Here is a 19,757-nt window from a genome sequence, read left to right as displayed (position 1 = left end):
CTTGTTTTAGTTATTTTTTCCGCAGGTTATTGAGCTTGACTCCATTTATTGAGATGCCTTCATCAATATCTTTTAGAGCCTCTTCAAAAATGTGCTCCGAGTACAGATTGAATATCAGTGGTGAAATTATGCACCCCTGTCTCACTCCCCTTAAGATTTTGACCTGATCTGTATATTCTCCATCTATTCGGAGCACCGCTGATTGATTCTAATACAGGTTAGCTATTGTAAGTTAGCTAACTTATGTGTATACATACACATAAAGAACAAATTCCGGTATCAAACGCAAATTTCACAAAAATGTGACTTAACGGGTTTTGCAACTATACCCCTCTCATATTTATTGATAAATTGTGACTAGCTAGAAAAAAGAAGAAAATCCAAGTTCCATAATCAATATATCTCTACCCACACCTTTCATTTACTGATGTATATAATCATAAATATGTTTTGTTTCATTGTTTGGTTAGTAGAGCGTTAGATATATCGTAAATTATACAACATATTGGGAGTTCTGTTTTTGTGAATGAGGTATCTGTGCAAAATAGTTAAACTTTCTTAATATATTTACGCAATACTGATTCTGTAGATAATTTAAATCACAGACATATATTTATGAATAAACGAGACAATGTAGTATAGATATGAATTTATTGCTTGTAAACGAAACTGAACAAAAAACTGTAAATCTCTAGAACAAAAGAGATGTCACAAGACATATTTCCGTAAAAACAAAGCAATTTACATTATCTATATCATGTACCTAATAATTTATACTTTCATAAAAACTTTTGTGCAATTATTATTGCAATCATTATTTTTAAATATCTAAAACCATTAAATGCCTTTTATCTATCAGGAGGAGTAACTTCTGAATTTCCATTCCAACCTTCACTGTGCAGCCTAGAAACGACCTTGGACAAAATATTCATTGTTATTTTAATTGCGCATTCAATAATTATATTTTTTAACAGTTATTTTCTTTGTTACAAACCAAAAATTAAAGCAGACCATATGTTTAGGTAATAAAAGAGGGAGAACGTTTTGTGCTAATGCAGGTGAACCTTGAAATTCAGAAGCGTAGTAATGGGATAGTCATGGAAATTTAAAATAAAATAAAATAAACAAGACAAGTTGCTGTTTTTTTTTAATTACAGCAAAAAAAAAATATCCTTGTTTTAGGATGTAAGAATTTACGCTGTATATTCTTTTATTTATTTGTTTAACGATAATACGGAACAGACCTCGATTTAAAAAGGGTTAGAACTATTTAATTAGGCTATTGATTACAGTAAAAGTTCCTTATTAGCGCTTCCCTAATTCACGTTTTCACTATTCTCGGATTGAAAAAATGCGATCCAATTCCTACATTCCAATATTTTTTTATTCGCGGTCGGATCGGTACATCGGTTCACACATAATATATCTAAATAAAAAGCATTCGGTATCTTTTGTCAACGAGTCAGCAAGTGGATTAATAAAAAAATTAAATTGACCTTATTACAACTACATCTAGATTGCGTTTTCAAAAGTTATCGGCGTTGTTTGTTTTTTTTTCAGTGGTTCCTTTGAGGTAAGCGGCTTTCGCCGCGTAAGATGTTTTTGATAATGTAAACGAACAGAATGTTTAGGTGAAATAAACTTATTAGTCCAAACGTAAAGTATTAAATTCTACCACAATTGGACGTTCCGTCCTTTGGTAAGAGCTATATTGGGTGGTTTATTGTTTTACTTTTCCATTCGTTACAAAAATTGTGATCGAGTAATACGTCTCTTCCGCTCTCTTTCTAATTTACAATGTCGACTAAAGGGAACAAAATCAGTGTTACTGCTTAAAATGAAAGTAGAAATGCTTGATCATTTACGCCTTGGAGAGTCGTTTGCAACAATATCATGTTCATTTAATGTCAACAAATTAACTGTACGATCGATAAAACAATCCGAAAATAAAATAAGGTCTTCAACTTGACTGTCAGCGAAAATTGTTCGTAATTCAACAATAAAAAAAATGGAAGTGGCGTTTTCATTATGGATTAAAGACCTCAACCAAAAAAAGGTGAGTGGTCCAATGGTCTGGGAGAAGGTAAAGCGTTCTTACGCACATTTTAAAGAACCTGGTGGTAATGGTGGTGGTGAATGTACAGATTTTAAGCATCTGAATGTTGGTTCCATTGGTTTAAATTGCGATAATCATTGCATAGTATTAAAATCGTTGAGGAAGCAGCATCTGCAAACACTGCTGCAGCAGAAAGATATCCAGAAGAATTTGCGAACCTGGTAGCTGGTGGAGGATATACACCTAAACAAGTATTTAACGCTTACGAAACTGCACAGTTTTGGAAGAGATTGTTAAATAAAACATTCATTTTTAAAAGCGAAAAGTCTGCCCCTGCATTTGATATAGCTACACAGCTGCTTTTTCCTAATGCGCCTGGAGAGTGAGTTATTAAACCATTGCTGTTTTATAGATCTTTAAATTCTCGTGGGTTAAAAAATCAATACAAAGACGACCCACCAGTGTTTTGCTACTAAAAAGAGTGGGTCACAAGCGCTTTTTGTGACTGGTTCCGGAATTGTTTTGTTTCTAAAATTGAAACATTTGAAATCAAAGAATTTATACTTTAAAGTAATAATAGTTTTGGACAATTGACCAGGTCGCGAACTTGAAACTATACATGATATAAAAGTGACATCTTTACCTCCTAATGCGACGGCTTGGCTTCAACCTATGAACCAAAGAATAATCCAGGCTTGTAATTGCGAATATCTGCTACCGACATTTGCGGATGCGAATGCGAATCTATTCAACTTAAATGCTATCTCGCTCGCCCTGGTCTTCTCGTACACAAAAACAAGTGAATTTTGAATTTAAAGTGTGATCAGAGACTTATTAACATGAGTAAATCAAATTATAGTGAAATATGGACTTATTTTACATTTAGAATATGCTTCTTGATAAATAGCCCTTTAATATGTTCGGGCATATTTTTCAAATCAAAGAGTCTTTATGTATTTATGCATCAGCAAATAATAAAATTCCCCAACTAGCTTCTGAAGAGTAGATGATTCTTGAAAAACTTATCGGTTTACTAGGACAATTTGAAGAAGCAACCAAAGAGTTAAATGGGGTCAATGTTTCTATTTCTTCTGTGATTTCCTTAATCGCCACTCTAGAAAAAGTTGTTAATGATCTTGATTCATCCATTGAATACATTGGTGATACGATTACCGTCTTGAAAGACGAGCTCATTTGCAAATTTTCGGATTTAAGAATTTTCATTTATTTTTTGTTTTCTAATGAGAAATTAATTGATATTAAGTGTAAATCAACCTGAATCTAAAACTTAATTACATAATACCAAATAATAGAATAAAGTGAGTGCTGATAATCTGAATGGATAAAAGTGAATGGATTTTTATTGTGTTAACCTAATATTATCTTCAATTTGTTTTTTTTTCTGAAATTTATATTCGCAAAACATTCGCACAAATTTTGCGAATGCAAATGCGAATATACAAAAATATGCGAATATTCGCGAATACGAATGCGAATATTCGTTACATTACTAATATATACATTGTATACGTATATATTTTCTTTAATTGTGTATTAGCCCCCTTTTTTGAGCACGTCATTGATGCGTTCAGTGGTTTTGATAAGTTTTTAATACAGCAAACATCTTCGCTAGAAAAAAAATATATTTTGAATTTTAATCTTTAGTACGTTTTCACGGACAAATGGGCAATCTCTATTTTTATACGCAATGCTTGTATAACAGATTACTAGTTAATAATACCTACCTACCTAATTGTAATTTTCTTTGTGTTTCAGATGCTGTTCATAATGCGATTAATATCATCTTTAAATTGGTGTTCTTATAAACATTTAGTAAATTCTAGTTACCATTATCAGACTGTGTATTTAAATTACGGGTATTAAATAACTCTAATTATTTCGGTGTGAATTTTGTTGTTATTCATAAACCCAATTTCCCCGAAAACGGGGACAGTGAAGTGAACGTCAAATTCAGCGAATTCCGAGCATAAACGGTTCAACGTTGTGTGTGCGCGTGGCGTAAGCCACCTCAGTGACGTCACCTCGGAGTGGGAGACACTTCCAGAGAATATTTACCGTTCGAGCAGAGAAATTTTCGTTAGTTCACATCGAATCGTCTGTGAAAAATATTTTAAGGAAGAGGAGTTTTTTTCTCTTGTTTTTTGGTTGGTTACCATTGTATGGGTAAGTAGTTTTCTTTTGTTTTAATATTAAAATGTGGCTAAATTATAAAAATGTTTATGATTTAATATTGACCGCCAATGGCGTAGTTAAGATATTTGCAAAGTAGGGTCTTGTTTACATTTCAGTGATTAGTGATTCACCTATGGGAATTCCTTGTACATAAGCAAAATATATGATTATTTTGTTGTTGTGCATCGTTATCGTTTTTAATAATATATTTCTTATTTTATCTATTATATTCAATTGATAGTGAGTCACAGATGTTTTAAAAATTTTTACATTGAGAGATGACACATAAATTCTAAATTTGAATTTATAACTTCCGATATGGAGATCGATACGCCAAAATTTAGTAGCTATTTGAAAGTTTTAAATTCTAATATCCTGATAACATAATTAATAAAACAGAAAGCTTAAGAAGAAATTATAGTTTGAGAACTACGAGATTCTGGTCAATTGCCAAAGATTTCACTGCCCTCAACCTCAACATTCTTCTTCCGGATTGAACCTGCAGTATTAATTGTAGCACTATATTACTTTATCATTTCACATCACGGGTCCACAATAAGCTGCTTTTGTAGATTTTATTAGTGGCAAGGTTTTTGGTTCTTGTTTTTTCTCAATGAGGTCTTTGCACTTTATTAAATATATATTCCGGTTTTTAAACTTACACGAATTTCCGGTAGATGAAATGAGCAACACCCAAGTTGCAAGATCTCATCTCTTCTAGTACTGGCATATCCATATATGATCCGATACACCAACGTGTATCTATGCTAGTTTAAGTTGTAGGTCCGTTTGGATTTTATACAACTACATTAAACGTTTTGTTTAAATGTTACAAAACGTTAAATACTTTTATTTATTTACTTCGACACATTTGTCATTTATTTCTTTTCTTTCCTGTATTTTGCTTTTCACTTTCATCTAGTTTTGAATATTAAAGTTTTCTTCCCTTTTCGTGGATATTACTCTTTCCTCTTACGCCTCTTATTAGCTGGTATGGCATTATGAAAAAAATTTAATGGCTTCATGTCTGTAGATGAGGATAGTTATTTAGAGTTTTATTTTTCTGAAGATTACTTTTGACCTTATTATTTTTCGGAGACCACTAACGTTGACCATACTTTCCAGTACTCCATTCCTGAATATTCCCATTTTCGCGCCCAACGTTTTATTCATCTTATATTTCCCACTAGCTTTGATCATGTCATCTATTCATTTTGCTCTTGATCTAACTCGTGTTTCTTTTGCTGGTCCTCAGTCCCTACATGAACATTTCTTTTCCTCATCTTTCGTCCTATCATTTGAAAACCAGCTGTCCTGTTTCCTCCATATTGTACTCATATTGTATTGCGAATACATATGTGTGTTTGTTTTCCTTTGGTTATTTGTAGTGTTTATTTGGTTCGGAAACTTAGATCATAGTGGTAGGAGTGGCAGACAAGAAAAATCAATACTTTTGATTTTTCTTGTTATGTGAAAAGTGCTTTCGGACATCACTTGTAGATATATATATATATATATATATATATATATATATATATATATATATATATATATATATATATATATATATATATATATATACAGAGAGAGAGAGGCCATAGGCAATCATTATGGCAATGATAATTTTATTTCGTCCTCGAAATGACAATATTCGTCTCTTGTCCCGATTTTCTTACACTGCAGTGTAAGTTTCGATGCAGTGATAAGTTTCAGTAGCTTACATTTGGTATCATGTTTCTAAGGATGTGTCCTAAAGATATTTATTTTCTTTACTGTCTACATTACTTATTTTTGTTTATTAAAGTTTTGGAATACTGTATTAGAAATGCTATTTTCAGTTTCAAACTCAAATTATGTGATTTGAATATATTGGACATTTACATGAACGCTGTCCTTGGTTTTTTAATTGTAGTTTTGCCTACGAATGGTCCTCTGTTTATCCAATACTATGCTAGGGTATGTGCAGGAGAGTAACAAGAGGTAACTTTACATATGGTATTGTTGTCATCTTTGAGTCCCTTCTTGTGAGTGTTTCTCAGTCAGAGAGAGATTTCTTGTGGTGTTTTGTTGTTTTCTTTCTTCAATCTTGTGGAATGTTTTTAATCTGTGGGCTCTACCATATAGGGATTTGATAATTCCTATTATATAGGTATGCAACACACACTACACAAAACACAAATCTACGTTGCACAATCACAAGTATGATACAGTTTACACAAACATATAACACAAAAAACACAAAACAGAAATATTTATTCCTAGGGTTATACACCACCCTCAAAGTTTTTTCAGCCATTTACATGTTGCTGCATACAAGATCGAGGCCAAGTATGTCAATTTTGAAATGACATAACAAATAACTTTGGTTATGCATTCTCGCAGAATTTTTTATAATAATCTTTTTTTTTGAGAACGATTTCCGGACTAAACGTCAAACACAGTTAAAAATGCAATTTTCATTACAACCAATAATTGTGGATTAATCCCATACAAACATAGTATTTAAATATTAAACGGTATTCTAAAAATAATATATTATATTCAAAAGATTTATAGCGTCTACTAATCTCATAATTTCTCTGATTGGCTTACTATAACTATAAATAAACATGAATTTCACTCCATACCTAAAATCTAATTAGGTTTACAAAGGATAAATATAATTTGGCAGTAATAAGTATAGAACATACGTCAGCAGACATGTTCGTTGATAAATACATTTAAAATACTTTGCGAAAGTTTCAAAATTTGTATTTAAACATGTACTAAAGATATTTACACACCTTCATATATAAATGTTTCTCCTTTGTTATTAAGAAGAAAAGAAAGTGACAGTGTGATATTATCATTCATTAAATAAAAAGTTTACAGTTTACTTTACGACTTATTTATGGTTAATATATTATATTTTCGACACTATTGTTTCCCGATTTTCTTATCTTCACTGTATTTTTGTATGTATTGATGTTTCAACAAAAAAATCTTCTGACATTTCGTTTTTATCGCCTTCGGCCATGTGTATGGCATTTAATTTTCCTAACAACTGCCAAAATAAATTGTTCGTTTACATCGTTCATTAGCAATATTATTTTATTTCGACATAATTTGCTATTAAACCAAAGATTATTAAACCGACATTTTTAGCGGAAATTAAGCTTGAAATCCTCATTATCATTCTCTTTGCCTTTACTCCTATGCTGGATCGGCTTCCCTAATTATACTTCTACATTAAAAATAAAATAGACAGTTAAAGTCTGATTTCGTTACAGCCTACCACCATTTTCTGATATACATATTTCTGTCTATTGGCTTCATCAGAGTGAACCCATGATAAGCTCTAACGAAATAAAACCTTATTTCGTTTCGAGTAAATATTTGACAACAGATGCTACAGCGACATCTACTGATGAGAATATAAATCGAATTCAGGATTCAGCCTAAATCTGATTTAGGTTATTATTGTTTTAATGATAGATTTTAAAGCCAAAAAATATATAAAAAGCGCATAGAGCCTTAGAAATGGACAGAAAAGAAAATACGAACAGTTAGAAAATATATAGCAATAAGCAATAATAATTAAGAAGAGTAAAATGTTTACAGAAGCTTAACTCCTGAAAAATCACTATTAGACTCGGAATTATTTTCACTGAAATCACTACTACTATCTTCCTGAAGATTAATTATTTGCTTAAAATCTGAAACAGGTTCCTTTTCCATTCAAAACTGTTCGAAATGTTTAGCGTGTTCGACTTTTAAAGAAAAAAGCATCTGGATCTATGGAATTGAGATCTGGATGATAAGGAGGCAGCCTTAACAACGAATGACCGCTATTACCCAGTATCCTGTCAATTTCGTACACCTTTAATCTGGTTTTATGTCTTTGTACAATGCTGTTAAGATCGACTTTAACATATCTTCTGAAAAAGGTAGATTGCGGTCTTAGCGAGTCTTTTATTACATTTTTCCTTGAACTCATATTGGGACATTTTTAAGCTTTACTTGTGATCAAAAGCTTTGTCAACAACTATATAGTACACTAGGTGCATAGAAATAAATATTTCCTCGAGCAATTTTTTATAATTCGTTTAACTGTGATAGTCCCCTAAGTTTGTGTTTGATTTCAAACAGGCATTTATCAGTCTCTGACCTTTTGAAATCGGAGCACGTAATCACTCATTGAAGTCTTTGCTCCAACTCTTCGAGTGAGTATGGGAAGAATGTATGTAGGTTTCGTCCATATTATTATAGGTCGGTTCTCTTCTTTGTATTTTTTAATATCTTGAAGAAAGTTTCTTCTGAATTGTTGAATTTCCAGTTTTTTCATTAAAAGTTTTCTACTATTTTTTGTTTTTCTCCAACGAAACCCTATATCCTTCATGGCCTTTCTCAAAGGTTTTTGCGATCCATTAATTGTATTCAGTTAAAAATTTTCTGTGTATTCATCGTAGAGTTTGAACCTTTTTTTCGGAGTACAAAAATTAATTAATAATCGACGAAGCACCCCTTTGTCACATGGAGCACTAAATGTCGATGCAGTACCTTCCTCGATGGACTTGATTTCCTCTGAAATTGCTTTTATGCTACCTAAACCTACACCTGTTGCAACAAGTGTCTGCAGTTTTTTAAGTTTATTAAAGGTATGTTGTCCTTTGTTGCTGTCCATGTTTAATAAAGTTTCAAATAATAAAAATTTCAAAAACTTATTCAAGGATGATTGTACTTGTTAAAACTTCAATCTGCATCGTTAAACACATGTGTCACTTTTATGAATCCATCAACATTTATTTTTGTTCTACATCAAAGATCATGTATTTATGTTCCAAAATAAATAATTGCAAACACATTTTCCGTTTTATTTTTCAGATCATAAACTAATGTAAATATTTTCTAAAAGTCTTTGTCTTACAAGTTGCTGTATTGTAAAACTAACTTTCATGAAGTATGTTAACTGTCAAATAGGTTTATGTACAGGTTAAATCTAATTATTTCTTATTGGAAGTCGAAACATCAAATCAAATGTAAAATGTATTTATTTGCAATAACTTGTCACATTTTTTCCTTTTTTAGGAATTATTGACTAGAGATTTATCAACCATAATTTATAGTTTATCTATCCAGGAAATGAGACATACACTTTTATCTATCAATACATAAAAGATAGAATATGTAGCTATTTTCATGTTTTTGTTTATCCATTTTTGAACATATGTTAAAATTTGTCTTCTCCTCTTTTTAGTAGGTACTGTTGTCGATAATTTGGTTTCAGCATGAATTTTACTGCAGCTCGTATTTTTATTTAATTGAATTTCTTGCGCATTGCTAGCATTTGCTTGCGCAAGCAAATGATAAAACGATACAAACTTAAATGTAACAGTGTAAAACCCGTTTATGGTTAATTCGTAGACGTAATTGATTGCATACGTATTGTTAGTATATTAGTATAATATCTAATTTAATAATCTTGAATAGTATTATGAAATCATATATCGATAATAACGAGATAATTTACAACAAATTGGGAAATTAAACTAATCAACCACGATTAGGTAAATGATCAAATAATATGCTAATTGGCAGCATTGATACGAATATTCTATTAGACTTTCTAATTTTGTAACGGATTATTTTTAACGCATGAGCGTACTTTTACAGTGCTATAAATAAAAAGGAAATTATAGTCAACTGAAAAAATATGTGAACCGGCTGAAATATTTCGGGATGAGTTATAGTTGTCAAGCTGCTATCAATCACTTAAATATACTCAGGTATTTGAACTGAAAAATGTAGGTGAATCAATTTTCTTTGGAAATGTAAAAAAGATGCCCTAAAAACCTTTTTAAATAACTATAATAGTTCTTATTTCAAAGTTGATTGGTTTAATGGTTTAAAAATACCACTTGACACGGAAGCAGTTATACAGGGTGTAACAAAAAGGTGCGTCATAAATTAAACCACATATTGCCGAGCCAAAAACAGTTTTGAACCTAATTTTCCTCAGTACAGAGTTGTACACAAAAAAAACAACTACCATTTAAAGTTTATTTCAGGAACTGTCTTGGCTTTCTAAGGTAAGTTAAGTTCAATAGAACTATTGTTGGCTCCCGAATATGTGATTTAAATTATAACCTATCTTTTTGTTATATATATATATATATATATATATATATATATATATATATATATATATATATATATATATATATATATATATATATATATATATATATATACTAAACAGACAAAGGAATATGACATCAATATAAATGAAGTTGACAAGTTAGTTGAACCTGTAAGAGAATATTGAATGATTAAATTTGGAGGCACATCAAAAGAACAATGCTACTTCCTTCCTTTATTGAAAAATGTTTCTTATTATAGTTTAGTCTTAACATTATAATCTCTGCCATTCAATCCCTTTATATTATATAGATTAAAACTGGAAAAAACCTAACACAAATTGTGAACAAGCGTTTATTTTTTTTCATGAAAACTGTCACAGTGTGCCTCACGCGAGGCACAGTGAGACAGTATACAGTACACAGTGAGACATGGGTATTTCAATTTCGTTATCGAACATCGAGTCCCAAAAATTTTATACCAAATTTAAAAATGTTGCATTGTCGCCTGGTGGCGGCTGGCGATGGATCTGGAAGCACAAATACCACATCTGGCTTTCTTATAAAAGTGACATCTTTTACGTTAGGAAATACAAAAGCATTGACTATTTTATTGCTTTTCTTAAAAAACGACACTTTGAACTCTTCATCCTACTTTTTTACTTCTATAATTAAAAGAAAAATTAAAAATATGCAATAATACGAGGTATTATAACTATATTGTTACCTATAACTTTCCCAACATAGTGTATTCTACCAGAAAACCGTAGGAGCACAAATTTTCCCCCTGTTATTGGAATATTCGAATCTTGGTCCAGCATAAAATGTTCTTCATCCATTTCCATGTCTATTCTATTTTATTTTAATTCATTCATATAGTTTTAGTTTTTTGGCTCATTGCCTTCTTTTGTTCTTTTTCTTCAATAATAATTTCTCAGGGATATCTGTGTTAACACTGCGCTTTTTTTATCTCTTCTTACCCTGGCAGTCTTCCTTGGTCTTGCTTTAGGAAACCCTCGTTAATTTGAGTTTAGTTACTTGAGCAACTTCAGTTACTTCAGCTTGTCGACTTGGTGTCTCAACATCATTATCTCCGCTAACAGAATTTATTACAGCAGCATTAACATAATTTGGACCTGGTGCATTAGATAGATCTGTGCTGTTATCGGTGTCTAACAGTCTGTCAGTTACGCTTGCTGGAAGAAAATCAGCATCCCTAAATATATATATATATATATATATATATATATATATATATATATATATATATAAAAATCGGTAAGATAGTTTCGAAACAAATTCAGATTTCTGCTTTAATCTGGAGCCTTCTAAAAATTGCAAGGCATGGCCAAACGATGATAAAGATGTTAATAGAGACATGGGGAATCTAAAATTTGCATTCCACGACATGTCTATTCATCTAAGCAGAAATCCTAACGAATTTGTTTCTCGTACTCATACAGAGTAGATCCGAAGAAAATGAAAAAGACAGAAAATATTTTATTTCACGTTCAAAGCGTCTATGTATCTATTGATACGTATTTCGCTTTAATAAAGCTCATCAGAATAGTTATTCATAGCCGTTCTTAACGTGAAAAATAAAATTCTCTGTCTTATTAGAAGTAACAATAACATGACTTCGTTATGGACGCAATAGCGACATCTGATAGAAAAATCGGTAAGATAGTTTCGAAACAAATTCAGATTTCTGCTTTAATCTGGAGCCTTCTAAAAATTGCAAGGCATGGCCAAACGATGATAAAGATGTTAATAGAGACATGGGGAATCTAAAATTTGCATTCCACGACATGTCTATTCATCTAAGCAGAAATCCTAACGAATTTGTTTCTCGTACTCATACAGAGTAGATCCGAAGAAAATGAAAAAGACAGAAAATATTTTATTTCACGTTCAAAGCGTCTATGTATCTATTGATACGTATTTCGCTTTAATAAAGCTCATCAGAATAGTTATTCATAGCCGTTCTTAACGTGAAAAATAAAATTCTCTGTCTTATTAGAAGTAACAATAACATGACTTCGTTATGGACGCAATAGCGACATCTGATAGAAAAATCGGTAAGATAGTTTCGAAACAAATTCAGATTTCTGCTTTAATCTGGAGCCTTCTAAAAATTGCAAGGCATGGCCAAACGATGATAAAGATGTTAATAGAGACATGGGGAATCTAAAATTTGCATTCCACGACATGTCTATTCATCTAAGCAGAAATCCTAACGAATTTGTTTCTCGTACTCATACAGAGTAGATCCGAAGAAAATGAAAAAGACAGAAAATATTTTATTTCACGTTCAAAGCGTCTATGTATCTATTGATACGTATTTCGCTTTAATAAAGCTCATCAGAATAGTTATTCATAGCCGTTCTTAACGTGAAAAATAAAATTCTCTGTCTTATTAGAAGTAACAATAACATGACTTCGTTATGGACGCAATAGCGACATCTGATAGAAAAATCGGTAAGATAGTTTCGAAACAAATTCAGATTTCTGCTTTAATCTGGAGCCTTCTAAAAATTGCAAGGCATGGCCAAACGATGATAAAGATGTTAATAGAGACATGGGGAATCTAAAATTTGCATTCCACGACATGTCTATTCATCTAAGCAGAAATCCTAACGAATTTGTTTCTCGTACTCATACAGAGTAGATCCGAAGAAAATGAAAAAGACAGAAAATATTTTATTTCACGTTCAAAGCGTCTATGTATCTATTGATACGTATTTCGCTTTAATAAAGCTCATCAGAATAGTTATTCATAGCCGTTCTTAACGTGAAAAATAAAATTCTCTGTCTTATTAGAAGTAACAATAACATGACTTCGTTATGGACGCAATAGCGACATCTGATAGAAAAATCGGTAAGATAGTTTCGAAACAAATTCAGATTTCTGCTTTAATCTGGAGCCTTCTAAAAATTGCAAGGCATGGCCAAACGATGATAAAGATGTTAATAGAGACATGGGGAATCTAAAATTTGCATTCCACGACATGTCTATTCATCTAAGCAGAAATCCTAACGAATTTGTTTCTCGTACTCATACAGAGTAGATCCGAAGAGAAGTACGAGAAACAAATTCGTTAGGATTTCTGCTTAGATGAATAGACATGTCGTGGAATGCAAATTTTAGATTCCCCATGTCTCTATTAACATCTTTATCATCGTTTGGCCATGCCTTGCAATTTTTAGAAGGCTCCAGATTAAAGCAGAAATCTGAATTTGTTTCGAAACTATCTTACCGATTTTTCTATCAGATGTCGCTATTGCGTCCATAACGAAGTCATGTTATTGTTACTTCTAATAAGACAGAGAATTTTATTTTTCACGTTAAGAACGGCTATGAATAACTATTCTGATGAGCTTTATTAAAGCGAAATACGTATCAATAGATACATAGACGCTTTGAACGTGAAATAAAATATTTTCTGTCTTTTTCATTTTCTTCGGATCTACTCTGTATGAGTACGAGAAACAAATTCGTTAGGATTTCTGCTTAGATGAATAGACATGTCGTGGAATGCAAATTTTAGATTCCCCATGTCTCTATTAACATCTTTATCATCGTTTGGCCATGCCTTGCAATTTTTAGAAGGCTCCAGATTAAAGCAGAAATCTGAATTTGTTTCGAAACTATCTTACCGATTTTTCTATCAGATGTCGCTATTGCGTCCATAACGAAGTCATGTTATTGTTACTTCTAATAAGACAGAGAATTTTATTTTTCACGTTAAGAACGGCTATGAATAACTATTCTGATGAGCTTTATTAAAGCGAAATACGTATCAATAGATACATAGACGCTTTGAACGTGAAATAAAATATTTTCTGTCTTTTTCATTTTCTTCGGATCTACTCTGTATGAGTACGAGAAACAAATTCGTTAGGATTTCTGCTTAGATGAATAGACATGTCGTGGAATGCAAATTTTAGATTCCCCATGTCTCTATTAACATCTTTATCATCGTTTGGCCATGCCTTGCAATTTTTAGAAGGCTCCAGATTAAAGCAGAAATCTGAATTTGTTTCGAAACTATCTTACCGATTTTTCTATCAGATGTCGCTATTGCGTCCATAACGAAGTCATGTTATTGTTACTTCTAATAAGACAGAGAATTTTATTTTTCACGTTAAGAACGGCTATGAATAACTATTCTGATGAGCTTTATTAAAGCGAAATACGTATCAATAGATACATAGACGCTTTGAACGTGAAATAAAATATTTTCTGTCTTTTTCATTTTCTTCGGATCTACTCTGTATGAGTACGAGAAACAAATTCGTTAGGATTTCTGCTTAGATGAATAGACATGTCGTGGAATGCAAATTTTAGATTCCCCATGTCTCTATTAACATCTTTATCATCGTTTGGCCATGCCTTGCAATTTTTAGAAGGCTCCAGATTAAAGCAGAAATCTGAATTTGTTTCGAAACTATCTTACCGATTTTTCTATCAGATGTCGCTATTGCGTCCATAACGAAGTCATGTTATTGTTACTTCTAATAAGACAGAGAATTTTATTTTTCACGTTAAGAACGGCTATGAATAACTATTCTGATGAGCTTTATTAAAGCGAAATACGTATCAATAGATACATAGACGCTTTGAACGTGAAATAAAATATTTTCTGTCTTTTTCATTTTCTTCGGATCTACTCTGTATGAGTACGAGAAACAAATTCGTTAGGATTTCTGCTTAGATGAATAGACATGTCGTGGAATGCAAATTTTAGATTCCCCATGTCTCTATTAACATCTTTATCATCGTTTGGCCATGCCTTGCAATTTTTAGAAGGCTCCAGATTAAAGCAGAAATCTGAATTTGTTTCGAAACTATCTTACCGATTTTTCTATCAGATGTCGCTATTGCGTCCATAACGAAGTCATGTTATTGTTACTTCTAATAAGACAGAGAATTTTATTTTTCACGTTAAGAACGGCTATGAATAACTATTCTGATGAGCTTTATTAAAGCGAAATACGTATCAATAGATACATAGACGCTTTGAACGTGAAATAAAATATTTTCTGTCTTTTTCATATATATATATATATATATATATATATATATAATGGCTATACACCCCAGTGTGGGGTTAAACCGCAAATTCTTTCTAGATCCGATTTCTTAAGTGGATCAGTCTTTTTTGTTTATCTTATCTTCTTGACAATATCTCTCCATTTTTTCCTGTCTCTAGTTCTTCCTCTCCATTCTCTGACTCCTGCCCTTTGGAGGTCTTCTTCAACTTCTTGCAGCCACTTTGATCTCGGTCTTCCCCTTCTCTTTTTTCCTCCTGGATTCCATTCTATCATTGCGTATGTCACTGCCTCATCGCCTGCTCGCCAAATGTGACCTAACCATCTAACTCTGCATTGCTTTATTTTAGTTACGATGTCTTCCTTAAGTTCTTCCTTAATTTCTGCATTTGTTCTGCTTCTATATTCATTTTGCTCTGTTCTGATTGGTCCTAGTATGGTTCTCATAATCTTTCTCTCTGCTATTCTTAAGTCTTCTTCATCTTTTTTAACCATCGTCATTGTTTCTCCTGCATATAATAATATTGGCCTAATTATGGTGTTATAAATGCTCATCTTACTTTTTTTAGTCAGTGTTTTGCTTTTAAGTAATGTTTTGTTTGCAAAATAAGCTTTATTCGCTGCTAATATTTTTTCTTTTATTTCGGATTTCCTTTCTCCGGATTTACTTATTGTAACTCCTAGGTATTTGAAGTATTCTACTTCTTCAAACTCAGAACTTCCTATTTTGATTTTTTCTTTCATTGGTTTTTTCCCTAATCTTAATATTTTTGTCTTTTCTTGATTTAATCTTAGCCCCATTACCTCCCCTTTCTCTCTTATTTCTTCTAGCATTTCTTTCATTATTTTTCTGTTCTTTGCAATAATAGCAATATCGTCTGCATATGCAATTAGTTGACCACCTCTTGTTCTGAGATTTCCTTTATTTATATTTCGTAGTACATATTCTAATGCTAGATTAAATAGCGTTGTTGATAAGGCATCTCCTTGTTTCATCCCTTTATTTATAATGAATTCCTCTGTCTCTCCTCTTTGTGTCTTTATGCTTATTTTTGTAGTTCTCATTGTCATTTCTATTAATTTTCTGAGTTTATGTGGAATTTTTAATTTTTTAAGTGCTATCATTAATCCGTTCCTTTTAATTGAATCAAATGCCTGTTTGAAGTCTATGAATAACATTTCCAATTCTAGTTTATACTCGTTTGCTTTTTCCATTATTTGTTTTATTGTGTGTATGGCATCTATTGTAGATCTTCCTTCTGTGAATCCACATTGGTACTGTCCTACTGTCTTCTTTGTGATCTTTGATAACCTCTTTTTTATTATTGATGTCAATATTTTATATGTTGTATTTAGTAACGTTATTCCTCTATAATTTTCACAGATTTGTTGGTCTCCCTTTTTATGTATTGTTATGATCTGCCCTACCTCCCAGTCCCCTGGCATTTTCTCTTCTTTCCATATATTTTTCAATAGTGCCAGTATTTTTCCTCTTAGTTCTCTTCCCCCGTATTTTATTAGTTCCATATTAATGCCATCTTTACCAGGGGCTTTTCCATTTTTGCTTCTCTGTATTACTTCATCCAATTCCTCTAATGTTGGTTCTTTTGAAATTTCGATATCTACTTCATCTGCTTCTTCTTCGTGCACCGTTTCCTCCTCGTTATGCATTTCTTCTTCTGTTGTTTCCTCCGTCAAGAGCTCTCTGTAGTAATCTCTCCATACTTGTTTGTATTCTTGGTCCTCTATTATCACTATTCCCTCTCTATTTTTTATTCCGTTTGTTTTGCCCTTGTATTTTTTGCTTTGTTCTTTAATTTTTTTGTAAAAACTTTTTGTATTTCTGTTTGTTCTTTCCTGCTCTATTTCCTGCATTTTTTTGTCTACCCATCTTCTTTTATTTTGCCTTATCACTTTCTTAGCATTCCTTCTTAATTTTTCATATTCTTCTCTGTCTTCCTCTTTATCTGTTCTTAGCCATTTATTTCTGGCTTGCACTTTTTTTCCTGTTATTTCTCTACATTCTTGGTTATACCATTCGTTTTTTGTTTTAGCCTGACTTTTACCTATCTGCATATTTGCACCTTCTTCTATTGATTTTTTGATCGTCTCCCATTCTGTGTTTATATCTTCTGCTTTATATTTCTCTTTTATTTGAACTGTTACTGCCTCTTCATATTTTTTTCTTACTTCTTCATTACTCATTTTATTGACATTCCACTTTTTATGTTGTTTTTTTTGTTTTATTTCCATTTTAACTTTTTGTCTTATAGTGGCTGTGACCATGTAGTGGTCTGAATCTGCACACGCACCTCTGAACGTTCTCACATCTCTTATTGACGATTGCTTTCGTTTATTAATCATTATGTGATCAATTTGACTATATGTTTTCTGATCTGGTGACCTCCATGTTACCTTATGTATTTTAGGGTGTTCAAATTTTGTTGAGCTTATTAACAAATTTGTTCTTGTTGCTAGGTTACATAGTCTTTGCCCATTGTCATTCGTGTTTTCGTGTATTGTATGCTTTCCTGCAATTTGTTGTAAAAAGTCCTCTTTTCCAATCTGGGCGTTGAGGTCTCCTAGTACAAATATGACATCTTCTTTGGGTATTTTTTCTATCTCCTCTTCGACCCTATCATAAAAGATTTCTTTTTCGTCTGCATTGCTTGTTTCTGTGGGGGCGTATAAATTCAAGACTGATATATTAAATAGTTTGCTGTTGACTCTAACATAGGCCATCCTTTCGCATATTGGCTTGAAATTTATAATTTTCTCTCTTAGGTGCCTTAGTATCATGAATCCCACGCCTTTTTGCCCTTGTTTCTTTCCTCCTGAATATAACATTGTAAAGTTTTGTTTGTCAATCTGTCCCTGTCCCTCCCAGCGTAATTCTTGCAGTGCTGCAATATCTATTTTATACTTTTTGAGTTCTTTTTCTATTTCTAGCATTTTTCCTGGAGTTAGCATGGTTCTTATGTTCCATGTGCTTATTTTCAACTCTTTATTTTTTTTGTTCTGTTGTCTTCGTTTTTTATTTTTGTTTTCTTGTCTATCTTTCTTTATTGCACTTTTGTTGTACCCGGGTTTATCTGCAGTCATTTCCTGTTTCTTTGCCTCGTCCGTCAACGAATAATGCATCGTCTCATCCCTTGCTAGTTTTTTGAACCACCTCCATGATGGTCCTCCAGCTGGTTGGTGTTTCTATTCCATCTCCTTTCTAGACCATCTATTATAAGTTTGTTGGCTTTAATTTGGACACGTATACCTTTCTTTATTTCATCTTTTGCTATTCTTCGTATTTCCTTCTGTATTTGTAATTCCTTTGTCGTTAGATCATTGTTTATATATATTTTTTCTTTTTTCACTTCTTTAAGTTTACTTTTGTTTTCCATAATTTTTGTTTTTTCTTCTTTGTTTGGCAGTCTGACTAAACATGTTTTATCTCCTAGTTTCACTGCTTCTTCTATATTTACGGTAATATTTAGCTCTTTTGTCATAAAATTTCCTATTACTTCTTTTAGTATTCTTCTATCTCCAGTTTCTATTGTCATTCCCTGTATTATCACATTATTTTCTTTTCTTATTCTATCCAGCCTTTCAAGGCGTCCTTTTGTCTCATTCAGGTCCTTTTTGATTTGTTCATTTTCTTTCCAGATTTCACTATTCTCTTGTTTTAGTTCTGCTAGTTCAGTTTTGAGTTGCTTCATTTCTTCTCTGTATTGTTTTTGTTCCGTTTTTACTTCTTTTATATCAGTTTTTAATTCTTGTAACTCTATTGTTAAATTTTTTATCATATTTAGTATTTGATCTATTTTGCTATCATCTTTGTGACTTTTAACTGGACTTCTTTGTACTTTTTTACTGGGACCAAATAACAGTCCCTCTTCTTCTCTATTTCTTTTCCGATTGTCATCGGATGTATTATCATCTGAGTCCATATTTTTACTGCTACTACTCGCGATAGAGCCAACCTCCCCACTCAACGCGTCGAAGGAAGATGGTTCTCTCAAGCAGTAGCTTGTAGTAATTTATTTTCACGTTTTCTTCCTGAATAAATTAATTTTCAATTAAAATAATTGTTAGTTACTTTGGAACGGTTTGACGTGGCAACGCCCACCTCTAGCTTTTAAAACTGATATAGCGTTAATTACCTGGGCCGGTTTTGTTTTTAGTTTTTTGTGTTGAGACTAAATAAAATTTCCTTCGCCTTCCTAAATTTATCGAGGTTATGCACTTACCTCTCTTCCGATGTCTTTGCTATAATTACCATTAACACTTTTATTCTTCTATTATACACTGCACGCAAAATCAGCAAAATTATCGACTCACAATAACCA

The sequence above is a fragment of the Diabrotica undecimpunctata genome, chromosome 8, assembly GCF_040954645.1.
Source record: "Diabrotica undecimpunctata isolate CICGRU chromosome 8, icDiaUnde3, whole genome shotgun sequence".
Classification (NCBI taxonomy): domain Eukaryota; kingdom Metazoa; phylum Arthropoda; class Insecta; order Coleoptera; family Chrysomelidae; genus Diabrotica; species Diabrotica undecimpunctata.
This window is presented reverse-complemented; position numbering follows the sequence as displayed.